At 41.1% G+C, this 12,981-nt stretch overlaps 1 long non-coding RNA gene across 1 annotated transcript in view; it reads right to left on the reverse strand.

Annotated features, from left to right (window-relative positions):
• The window catches only part of LOC132687813 (uncharacterized), a 101,181-nt gene that overhangs the window by 57,287 nt on the left and 30,913 nt on the right, over positions 1-12,981 (reverse strand). The window contains exon 2 of the long non-coding RNA XR_009614273.3: positions 7,388-7,500. This is a non-coding gene — a long non-coding RNA (uncharacterized LOC132687813). The remainder of the gene's footprint in view (positions 1-7,387; positions 7,501-12,981) is intronic.

A 12,981-nucleotide genomic window follows, 5' to 3' on the forward strand; every position in this document is an offset into this window, starting at 1 on the left:
TTTCCTCCCGGCTGATGCAGCCCCAGCCTGGGGCACACACAGCTTGGCAAGCAGTACTCGGGCTAGATTCCAGCCCACACTTGCCTACTCGGCCTAGTGCCTAAGTACAAAAACCCACAACTGCCCATAGCAGCCCTGCTTCAGACTCTAATAATCCTATCAATTTGATTCCAGACTCTTCAGTCTCCAAAGTAACCACATTGTGAGCAGCACCCACTCTCTGTCCACCTCAAACAGTTGGAATTAATATTGGCCCAGGCTGTGTCAAGCTAGTGAATGGGGTGAAGCAGAGGAAAGGTTGGCTGCTTGGCATAGCTTGTGCCTTATTATTGTTATTATTATTATTCTCTCAATTTCCCAATCACTAAATTGGTACAAACTCCCAAGGAATGAACAGCCATTTTTTCAGCATGTCAGAATTCAGTGAGGCTATAATCATTTCTTCACAATGTTTTTTAGTAAAGAATATATTAAGGGAGACATTGTTTTAAAAGTTTCCATGTACAACTGTGGCTTGTCCCAAATTCTTTGTATTCAGATGTCAGACTATAATTGTTGGTTAGCAGCAAGGTTACCAGATGGGTTATAAAATGCATCTCAAATGAATATCAAAAGGACTTAAGGAAAATACAATTAACTGCTGGTGTAGTTGAGGCAGGCTACAGTTTCACTGTAAAGAAAATTAATCCCATCCTTATTAGAGCTGAGAATATTTCTGCATCCATGATCTAACATCTTCTCTCCCAGAGTTCAACCCACAGGAAAAAACAAAAAACAAAAAACAACCCCCCCCCCCCAAAAAAAAAACCACCATGAAACAAAACACAGGACTCCAACTAAACAGACAGATAAAAACGAAACAAAAAAAGAATGGAAAATTCTATTTATCAGACGTGACAGACATGTCCATGAAGGGGAAGCAAAATGAAAAACAAAGAATATTTAGTTGAAGCTGATCTCTCTCTAACATTTCATAACCAGGGAAATGCCATCAGCACTGTCTCCAGAGAGATCCAAACAGGATGTTAGACCTCTACATTCTTTCGTATTTCTACTCAAGCCAGGTGCTTCAGGAAACAAAAATTAAATGTTTGATACCACTTAGCTGGAAGTGAGTTCTTTCCTCTACCACAATGCCAACAAACAGAAGTCTATATTTTTGCCAACCTATTTCCAGGTCACTTGTGTGTTTTAAGAAAAGAAAGCAGACATGGCAGACTGGGTAATCTACAAACTCCACTCTTTTGAAACTCCGCTTAATTGAGACTCACCCATTCATTCATTCATTCATTCATTCAGTTAATACTTATCAAGGATCTCTAAGCAGGCATGTTATGACTGCTTCTGCAGCACCCTTTCCTTTCCCCTGTGAGCATAAAGTACACAGCCAAGGTTGTTTTTATGTACAGCTTAAAATCCACACATTTTTTCTCAGTGAGATGAGCAAGCGATACATTTACCCTTTGATGAGTATTTGAGGGAGAAACAAGCAAACAAACCTACTCCACATGTAATTTCATGTGTGTAAAAAGACGGGGGAACATGATTTTATTACGGAGAACATGTATTTGTTATTATCACATTCACCTTAATGTACAGAGGGATGTCCTAAATATAGAGAGGAGTTTGGGAGGGGGTGGGGAAACAAGAGAAACACCCTGCTGTTGGCAACCTTAGTGACTCTAATCTCGGGCCAGAAGGCTGTGGCTGAGCCCTCTGCTGTGGTGCACATGGCTTTCTTCATTTATCTTTCGAACCCTCTCCACTTGGAGACTTGTAAGGTGAAAAGCAGGTCTGCAGATAAATATCCCTAACGTAAGATGCCCATGATGATGAGCTTGCCTTCTCTTCTTCTCTCTTCCCTCAGAAAGATAACAAACAGAGGAGGAAAGCGTGGCACATGGGGAAGTGGAGTTAAAATGTACTGCACGTTACTAATCCTAACATAACATTGGCAGCTTGCACCATCCCCCTGCCAAACCCAAATTAACACACTGCCTTACTGGAAGGCAAAGGCTGCAGCTATATTTATAGCTCAATTAACAAGTTTCATAACTAAACCTCCAGAAGTCCTAGGCAAACCTGACAAATGCTATGCATCTTAACGCCACGGTGACCCTGCCAGAATGCCACCATCTTCTAACGGGGAACGACTCCTGCTATCACCTTGCGAGAACAATGATGATTGGCACTGGCCCATCTGATAAAGGGAAGCTGGCTGGGCAACTCGGCTCTTGTCGGGGGTACGTCTCATAACAACTCTCAACCAACACACATACGGTTGATTCAAGCAGGCAGCTAATTCTTCTTCCTTTTGCAGATGGATGGAAATGCCTGCTCCTCCGGAGCCAATGGCTGCAGAGAATGACTGCCATCTTATGACTCAGGGGCCTTGGTCCTTCCGGGAACAGTGTCACGGAAACACAGGGTACATCACTTGGCAAGTGTTGTAACTTCAAAAGAAGCAGGAAACCTTTTCATCATATCTTCGAAGCAGGTTAATTTTGCCCGAGGGAGAAAGATTCTTCAGAGGATTATTAGTGCCCAGGCAGCATTGTTAGAGGATGACTAGGGAGGATGCAATAGTATTTTTAATACAGCACTTGACTTGGGGCAAACTGCCTTCAGCGTCCAGGTGGGCTTTCCCTTTATTCTGGAACAACATACATGTTTACGTGGCACAGAGCTTTGTGACGATTTGCCTGCACATCTGGCTTCTCTGTGGGACTGTGAGCTCTTTGAGCCCAGAAAGGGAGGAGCATCCTGTCATATTATGTCCTCCTCAGCTCTTAGCTCAGAGTAACTAACAGTAAGGTCCAGCATTTCTGAGTGAATGAATGAATGAATGAATAATTTAATAGGTGAACTGGATGCATAAATAATTTAATAGGTAAACAGTACTATTCTCCCACATACTATCAGAACTTTTATGATTCTGAAAACCTCTTGCTTCAGTTTTCTGGCTGGAGTTAAACACATTTCATGTGCCATCCTTCCATCTTCCTACCAACTATAACCCATCTCCAGCTACCTTTATCATAGGTCCCTTCCCCACTAGATGCTGGCTATTTCGATCACAGAAATTTGGAAAGAAACTTAAATTTGCTGGTCAGAGCCTTAAATATATCTCCAACTGCTTGAAACCCTTGGCTGCTAACACAGAGCAGAGGTAGATGGTCAACCATTAACACTGTGTTAATATATGCGAGGTGCACAATTTTGGGTACGTCACTGATTCCTGAACTTCAGTTTCCCTATGTGTAAAATGAAAGGGTTAATTTAGAGCTACGTTCCAGGGTCTTTTCAACTTTAAAATATTATGAAGTTTATTTTTCTGCCATCTCGTTGCACACACACATACTAATGGCAAACATTTCTTTGTTCTCCTGTCCCCTAAAAAGCATGCTTACAGAAGTTGTTTTAAAACACCCAAACTTCTCAATGAGAAGCCCATGCTTTTTTTGCTCCTTGGCACTCTCATTGTTGGGATTTTGATCTCCAAGTACAAGGGTATTCCTTCCAAGGAATACAAGTAGACTATTTTCTCAGGACAATTTATGGTTGCTGAAAAAAAAAAAAAGGTCATTACTCTATAAGCATAGGATAAAGAGGATAAGCCACAGTTAGGTGCTATTATCAAGGTAGACTGGAGTAAAACTAGTAAGGATATTCTGCCAGCATCCAAGGATCTGTTGCCTCTCCCTGCTTTTTCAAGGAACAAGATCTGGACCAAAGATGCCTCTGCAACAAGGACCACAAAGGGGTAGTCTACTGGCTAAAGCTGGTCCCTGGAATATGATCAGGGATCAGGTCATGCATAGCTACTGTTACTGATGTTTTAATGTGAGTTTAAGTGCCTTTGGGTGGGTCATGGAGTGATCAGTTTATCAATGGCCCTTACCACTCCTTATGCCTTATACCTCTGTCTTATTCCTTTCATTCATTCATGATACTGGTCCTTTGCCAAACTCACTATATCTGTCTTCTCCTACTAAAATAAAATGTTACTGGGATGCCTGAGTGGCTCAATTGGTTGAGTATCAGACTCCTGATTTTGACTTAGGTCATGATCCCAGGATCGTGGGATTGAGCCCCACTCTGCACTGAGTGTGGAGTCTGCTTGAGATTCTCTCTCTCTCTCTCTCTCTCTCTCTCTCTCTCTCTCTCTCTGTCTCTCTCTCTCTCCCTCTGCCCCTCTACCCTGCTTGCACATTCTCTCTGCCTCTACAAAATTAAAAAATAATAAAATAAAATAAAACAGAATTTTATCTCCCACGAGTGTAAGACATCCTTCTGTTTGTTCACTATGTACAATACCTGGAAGAATGCTTGAATCATAGTACATATTTTGCACATATTTGTTGAATGAATAAATGAGTGAATGAATGAATGAAGCTCCCCTGCCAGTTGCTCCCTCTCAGACCTCCCATCACACTCTGCTTACTCTATCGCAATAGCCTTAATGCAACAAACATTTATTAAATACTAGGCACTATGCCAGGTACTGGAGATATTGAGGTGAACGAGACAGAGTACTTTGTCTCAAAAGCTCACATTTAAGAGCACGTAGACAAATATGACAACACAGCACAACAGTTTTGATGTTCCATGAAAAGGCTAAAGGAAGGCAGAAAACATTTGCAATGTGGCTCAGCGGGAGTAGAAATTCAGTACCTGGACAAGGGAGAGAGGGCACTCTACACCAAGAGAACAGACTGTGCAGAGTCACGGGGCGGTGGAGGGACACATGCTCAGGGCCAGACCACCCCAGTGTAGGCAGAAGAGACAGCGTGGAGGAGGAGAGGCTGGAGGAGGGCCTGGGAAGGAGCACCGCTGCGGGAGTGGGGAGACCTTCACAGCAGAGCCACGGAGTTTAGATGCTATTCTGCGGGAAAGAGACACTATTCAAGTGTTTCAAACGGTGAGTGCCAGGGAGACCATGATGTTTTAGAAAGTTACTCTAACTTGCGCTGTAGGGTACAGGCTGATGTGAGAATAAGCTCGGAGGTGCTTGTAGGCATCTGGAGGAGGGGAGATGGGAGCCTAAGTAGAGGCAGGAAAAGTTGTTCCTCTTGGGAGAAACTTACACAATAAACGTTTTGGAGACAGAATGATGTAATTAACAAGCAAGAGGGGACGACGGGTGAGAGACAAGTGAAGGGAGAGGCTTCTGTTTTGGGTCAACTCGACAGATGATGCTGTAAAGGAGAAAGGGCAAAAGAAGTAACTAGCAGGGCTGCAGCCACTGAGCTGTCAGCATCATGGTCCACAGTGACCTCTCTCATGGCAGTTTCAGAAAAATGAAGGGGATGAAAATAAGTGCTGTGGATCAAAGAATGAATATGATGCGAAAAGTCACAGACTTGTAGAACAAGGGGTCATTTATTTAGTTTTTAAAAAAACTTGGAGAAGCGGGTCAGAGGGATGAACAGGCAGAGCACAGGAGACTTTTAAGGCAGTGAATCTATTCTGTGTGCTGTTACAACAGGAGATAGATGCATTCTACATCTGCCCAAACACAAGAATGTACAGCAACAAGAGTGAGCCCTAATGCAAACTATGGACTTGGGGTGATGATAATGTGTTAATATAGATTCATTGATTGTAGCAAAACTATGGTGGGGAATACGGACAGCAGGACAGGCTATGTACATGTGAGGACAGGGATATATGGGAGCTTTGTACTTTCTGCTTCGATTGTCTTGTGAACTTAAAACAGAATAAAGAATAAAGTTTAGGGGCGCCTGGGTGGCTCAGTCGGGTAAGCAACCGATTTTGGCTCAGGTCATGATCTCACAGTTCGTGAGGTCGAGCCCTGCATCGGGCTCTGTGCTGACAGTGCAGAGCCCGGAGCCTGCTTTGGATTCTGTATCTCCCTCTCTCTCTGCCCCTCCCCCACTCACGCTCTGTCTCTCTCTCGCAAAATAATAATAATAGTAATAATAATAATAATAATAAACATTGAAAAAAATTTTTAAAAAGAATAAAGTTTATTAATAAAAAAAACTTGGTGAAGTCTGTAAAGATAAATAAGGCGGTATCTTGAAAGGAAAGGAAAGTCAGGAAAGATGGTGGTTTTCTTCTCTCTCTCTCTCTCATAGAATGGGAGAGACTTATACAAGTATAGTGGCATATAAGTATTTACAGGATGTGGTCTGTGAGAAAAATATTTGAGAGATAAAATACAGCTGATGCAAATAAAAATTCTTGGGAAGGACTCAGAATGGTGCCTAGTACATAGTGACTGCTCAGTAAAATGCTAGATCATTATCACTACCATAATATCCATTACTTTCTTCTTTATCTTATAGTAATTTAGGTCGCTGCTCCAGCTCCCTAATGAGACCATTAGCTCACACAGAAAAAGGTTATGACTGCTTAGACTTTGTGTTCTTTGTAAGCACTTATTGTAATTCCTCGAACAGAATCCTCTTTCATTGGTTGATTCATTCAAAGTAGTTACTGATAAATGGTAGAACTTGAATCTTCTCAGGTAGTCATTTTGGCTTCTTCCTTTGAGTATATTTTATTCATTTTTATCCTTACCTTCAAAGTTCCATATTGTATGTATTAAACAAATGCCCCTGGCCCTCTCAGATTACAATGTTAAACTTGTCTGTGTAAATTTTGAGACCTTCAACCATATGCAACATAATTACAAGTCTAGAAGAAGGAGAATGAGGGCTCTAGCTAGGGCAGGATCAGAGACTCCATATAATGACATCCATAATTGGGTTCCTTATATTTTTATGCTATGTTGGTCTCAGTGTTGGCTTCACCCAAAGGCTGGCTTCCTTCAATGTCACAAGATGGCACAGTAGTTTTAGGTGTTACATATAGATAGAATGACATTCAGAGAACAAGAGACCATTTCTTCCTGGTACCTTTGTTGTAAGAGGAAACCTTTCCACAAGATCTCCAACAGACTTGTCTTACATCTCATTGGCCAGAACTGTATCACAAGAACTTCAAGCTGTCTTTAGGTAGCTTTACATATGTGGGCACTAGGATTGCCTTAGACTAATCAGGAGACACCCTCCTTGGGAAGAAAAGCAACCTTTTCAGAAGTACACAATCTTGCAGCGGAAAGGTGACCCTGGAATACACAGGATTCTGTTTGGAAGGATAAGTCATGGGGTGGGGAGATGGATGTTGGATAGGCAGTCAACAGTGTTTGTTAGAGTTGAATGAAAACGAATACAACATAAGAAAAGAAAACGATATAAAATGGTACCTCTTCTAACTTGTGGACATAAAATCTGCTTCTGGAAGTTATTCTATGAGCAAATAGATGACATAATAGTGAAATGATAAACAGGTAAATAAGTACTAAAAGTTTCAACCAGGTGAAAGGAGAAGGGCATTATCAAAGTGCCTGGAAACTCACCACACACATTGCATTGCTGTCTAAGTATAGTTCCCAGGATGCAGCGTGAGAGATTCCTCATTCACTCCACCAACATTTCAGGGTCTGTTATGTGTCAGACCAAATACCAAAACCTAAAAATAAATGTTAATAAAACCAGTTTTTCATCACCACAATACAAGTTCCTACACTAAAATATATAATCTATAACAGAAGACTAACAACTCAATAAATAACTGTAAAATGTGTTTTAGATCCATGATGAGTATACTAGGCACTTTTACTTTTTACTCTGGGGGTAGGAGGATTTCATAAAGGAATGTGATGCTTGAACATCACATTGTGTTTATACATCTCAAAAAGGATGTGGGTCTTAAAAAATAATTAGTTGTTTCTGAGATGAAAAGGGGACTGGGAAAGGCATTTCTAAAAGAGGAAATATTATACCCAAAGGTGTACAAGTGTGAATTAGTATTCTGCCCCCGTGAAAATCCCAAGTGGATATCCAAATGGCCAGAGAACAGAGTTCAAGAGGAGGTGTGGATGGAGGTGAGCCTGGAGATTTGGGCGGGAACCAGATGACAGAGAGTCTTTTTTACCTCATGTATATAAATTGGGATTTGGTGCAATAAGTAACACTGAAGGCTTAACAAAGTGAATAGACATCTTAAAATATCACTGGCAGCTGGGTCGTGGGGAGGTTGTGGTGAGAGCAAGTCTAGAGGCAGGTTGTTCAGTTTAGCAGTTGTTTCAATAGTTCAGGAACATCAAGACATCACTTGAGCCAAGGCAATAACAAGGAGTCTGGAGAAGAGGCAGAGACGAAATACGTGATGGAACTCAGTAAAAATCTGAATGTGGAAAAAGAACTGGAAAAGTCCAGAATGATCGGGTAAGTATGGTTAATGAGGGTAGAGGAGACAAGAGAAAAAGGTAAAAACCAGGGTGATCAACTTATCTGGGTTTGCCAGGGCTTTTCCAGATTCAGTGCTAAGAGATCTTCATTCTGGGAAGCCTCTGGGTCCCAGGCATACCAGGGCAATTGGTTATCACATAAGGAAAAGTACATTTGCAGGAAAGTGTGATAAGTTCAGTTTGGTAGGTAATGAATTCCAAGCCTATTGGGCAACAGAACATTCAACTGGCATCTACTTAACCCTCAAATAGCTGGTCAGCTCCATGAAAATTCAACCAGCTAGTGTTCACTAGCTATGCACTCCCCGAAAAAAGATCGTTTTCAAACAACTTTCACATTTCCACTCCATCCTGTAAATACCATCCAGCTTTCACACAGTTAAGGCAGGAAGCCCCCACAGCGTTCACTAGCTATGCACTCCCCCAAAAAAGATGGTTTTTAAACAACTTTCACATTTCCACTCCATCCTGTAAATACCATCCAGCTTTCACACAGTTAAGGCAGGAAGTGGTTCAATAGTCTTTCTCCACCAGGGCTGGTGGACTGCAGACACAATGCAAAGAATGAATGATGGGCACCTTTTGAGCCCTTCATGCAAATCACTTTAAAAAATTATCCTTAAAAGGAGTATGCCCTATGGTAACCTATAGTCATTTCTATCAAGGGGACTACCCATCTGCTTTTGCTGCCTACAAACTTAGTATTCATCAGAAAACAGAGCATTTCCATTCCTTATTTATTAATCTTTGTATCTCAGACATACCTGTACTGCACATGTACAAGCATTCAATAATTTGTTGCAAAGTAAACTATTTTAAGTCCATCAAAGTACATATTATCCTTATTACACATTCCGTCCAAACAACTATAATCTTTAAATTCCTTTATCTTTTTTTCAACAAATAAGAACTTGAAAACCAGGAAGTTTTAGGTTGGTACAATAGCTCTGAGATGATTCTAACCATCTAGTTTCGCTTAGTAAAAGCCTAGAAACATCATGGTGAGAAGGTAGTTCCATTTGATACATTTATTTGTGCTTGAGACCAATATTGTTCTACCAATAGCATACTCTATAAACTGACCCAGTGCTCTGAGAGTCCCCAAATGCCTTATTTAAAACAATGGAGCAGACATTGAAGATGGTGTTCAACTCTTAACTTAGCAATTCCCACTAGTGATTTAAACCAGACCTTCAGTGTTATTTTAACATAGGTTTTGGATTTAATTATCTTAAATGTCTAAAAGAATGCATACAATTCCCAAACTGTTTATCTCTTTTATGGTAAAATCTCTTCCCCTATCCCTAGAAATCTGTTTTAATTATTTAATCAGTTTGGCTGAAACTCACAAAGCATTAAATTGTTAGTTGTTACTTAACATTCCTTATAAATTGCATTTATTAATTTCTGGATAGAGACTTGTCCATTGCTACAGTAATTTAAATTAGTACCACATGGTTACAGACCGCTGCTGAATGATGATTAAATCTTTGGGGCAAATTCAGTCTTTTAAGATTTAAATGGCACTAGAGATAAGCTAACCAAATTTGGGTCCAAGAAGTTACAATTTATCAAAAATGTAATAAACCATGGCCGGAATATTCATCGTAAGCAGCACATAATGTGGTCCATGAAATGACATTTTAGCATCTCTCTCACTGTGGTCACAGGGAAGCGCTGACAGTGCAGACACAGCAATGCTCCATTGATATTTAACAGTTCCCATCTACAAGGTGCTTTGCAATATTGTGGCTTTTTATACACTCAAGTCCCCCTGATACTCTATCAGTCATTTTGTTATTCAACATACTGACATATTCCTTTCTCGGTGCTTTAATTTCACAGGCACAAACAATCAACATAGCACACAACCCTCTGGAATCTCAGCGACAGGAGGAGGAACTGTAGGACCCGGTGGCATTTCAGGATGATGAATCACTAGGGGAAAGAGTTCCGGTAGGGACTGTTGACTCTAATCTACCTAGGTACAGGTGATGGGAGACAGGCTTGGGAAAAGTTAAGAGATCTCTCCCAGGTCACAAAGGTGAAGAGAGGCTCTAGAATTCAGTTTTCTGACTTGCAATCCAGAAATGTTTCTTCAACACCTACTACCACCAAACAGTCCATTTAACTGGTAGGACCCTGGATCTCAACATTTACTCAGATTACTGAAAGGACCTGATCACTTCTTCCCAGGGAACCAACGGGGGAAATCAAGTGATTAAAAAATGAACCTTCCCACTGCTTCTGAACACTTAAAAAATAATAATAATTAAAAAAGAGGGTAACAGGCAGGGCATAGGGGAGACCGTAAGTGTCTCCTACTGTAAAGACTGACTGAAACACTCAGGTAAAATAACAAAATCAACTCATAAAATAATAGATTCATCTTCCTGCTGCTAAAGATAAATATTAAATAATCCTAGGTGCTGCTGGCTGAAAATTAATTTCTGTAAGGCAAATAGTATAGTATGTATATGTGTTTCAATTTCTGTTTGGCAAGGTGCCTATTTTGAGCATCCTGCACAGACCTTTGAAGTACTTGGGCTTCCTGAATAACGCAGATGCTTAAACAAGAATTGCTTCCTCAGGGCTCCCAAGCACTGTAAAAGAGTCTGTTTTGGATTGTCAGGCCCCCAACTAATTCCAGGTATTCAAGTCTAAAAACACAACATTTTTTAATGCATTAATGATACATCACAACCTTTCTGAATTGAATTGTGTCAGAGATGGGAGTGACATTAACTTATTAGAGGAGTCACAAAGTGCTGAACCACTGCAATTTGTGTTCCCCAAATTACAGTCAGGTGCAGTCGCCCGCATGGGGCAGGTTGAAACAGGATACACAGTGAGAAAAAAAGTGCTTCAGATAGAGCCCTCTAATGATTAATTTACAATAGAAAAAAGGATAGAGGGCAAACAGTACATTGTATTCTAAATCATGAAGCTATTATAGACGTCCCACCTGTCTACTCTCAGACCATCTGAGAGCTAAGTCGTTTTATCCCCCAGCCCCAGTTGTTCTGACTGTGCTTCTTTAATATTGGTGTTTGACAAAAAACATAAAATGTCCCCAGGAAGCCAAACACACTCAGGACCATTTCTATAGAAACTTCAGAAATGTGAAAATGAAAACAACCACCAAAACAATAACAAAAATCCACAATCTGCACTTTTTCAGAAGTTCCCTAGGAGCCTTAACTAATTTTTTTTTTGTTTTTTGTTTTTTGTTCTTTTGTTTTTAAACCAGGAATGCTTATCCTGGAAGAGCCTTCCATTAGCAGCATGGGAGTTAAAGCACGCAGTATTCTAGACCAAGCAAATGCCATGAGGCAAGGTGAGCTCTTGGTGGTCACAGAAGAAGAAGAAAGTCACTGGGGAGTCCATGCATGGAGTAACCCTCACTTCCAAGTCTACTCAAGTTCTTTCTACAGAAGGATTTAGCAGAACAAGGGGTCTATAAATGGAACCAGAGAGTGGGATCCCTCACTCTGATATTCTACTAACACTCCATGCCTCTTTCCAGAAGGGACATGCAACCCAGCATAGTGACCAAATTCTAACTTGCGTCACTGCATTCTGTCTCCTCTGAATACCTCCTGGAACTTCATCTGGTCTTCATTCCATGTTGTAAACCAATATGAGCTGTTGGAAAATTGCCCTTGAGGTGGCTGTACTTCAACACTGGGCAACATGACTCATGAATATTTTTAACAGTCAAGGCCATATGTTCCTCTCCTCTGTAGAGCATGGAGCCAAATGGAGCTTCTTAAATAACACACAGTGTGGCAGCTACTGCCAGGCACACAGGGAAGAGTCTCAGAGTTGGATGTGTTCTCACAGTCAGAGATGGGAAAGGTCCCTGACTCTGAGAGAGACGACCAGCTGACACAGAGCTAAGAAAATATTGAGAGAATAAGAGTTGGGGTTTTTTTTGTGTGTGTGTGTGCCCTGTTTTCATCTTTGTTTCTATGCTTGATGTATTTTACAAGCCCGTTAAGGGAAATGCTTTTTCCTAGGTCAGTCTTCAAGTTAACCCAAGTCCTCCTCCACTCCACTCTCTGCCAGCACTCCATCAGAATTCCAGGGTGCCCAGGAAGTGCGTCCCACAAGCCCACCAATACCCAGAACTGCAGTCAAGGGAAAAAAAAAACTTTCTTTACGATATAACAAAGTTTCAAGATGCACAGACACCCTTGGACTAGGGTAAAGTGGAAGCAGCTTCTGAAGAACAGCTTTTCGAGGGGATTTGGCTTTATGGCAAAGGAGAGGAATGGAAGAGATGAGAATAATAGAAGCAGAGCTGCTTGAAAGAGGACAGAGACTGGAGGGACCAGAACGGAACAGGAGAAAGGACACAGAAAGGAGAAATTGGGGAATGCCTGAGATTCATTTTATTCTTGACAGGCCCAAATTTCCACTTTCTAACGACAATTCTATAAATTTCCAACATGGCTTTGTTTTTGAATAGTGACCTATTTAGAATTATCCAGCTTTAGTTGACCAACTGAATTTATTCTGCAACCTTTCTGGGTGAGTTTAATAACCTGGTATTTATTTAAGAGCACAGCATTGTCAGCCACTGTGTTAGGGATGAGGGATTGGCCATGAATAGGACCAACACGGCTCCTGCCCTCCCAGATCTTCTGGCATTCTACTAGCATTTGATAAGCATTAAGGGAACAACTCTGTGGAGTTAG

This window comes from Panthera onca, chromosome A3 (genome assembly GCF_046562875.1).
Source record: "Panthera onca isolate mPanOnc1 chromosome A3, mPanOnc1 haplotype 2, whole genome shotgun sequence".
NCBI classification, from domain to species: Eukaryota; Metazoa; Chordata; class Mammalia; order Carnivora; family Felidae; genus Panthera; species Panthera onca.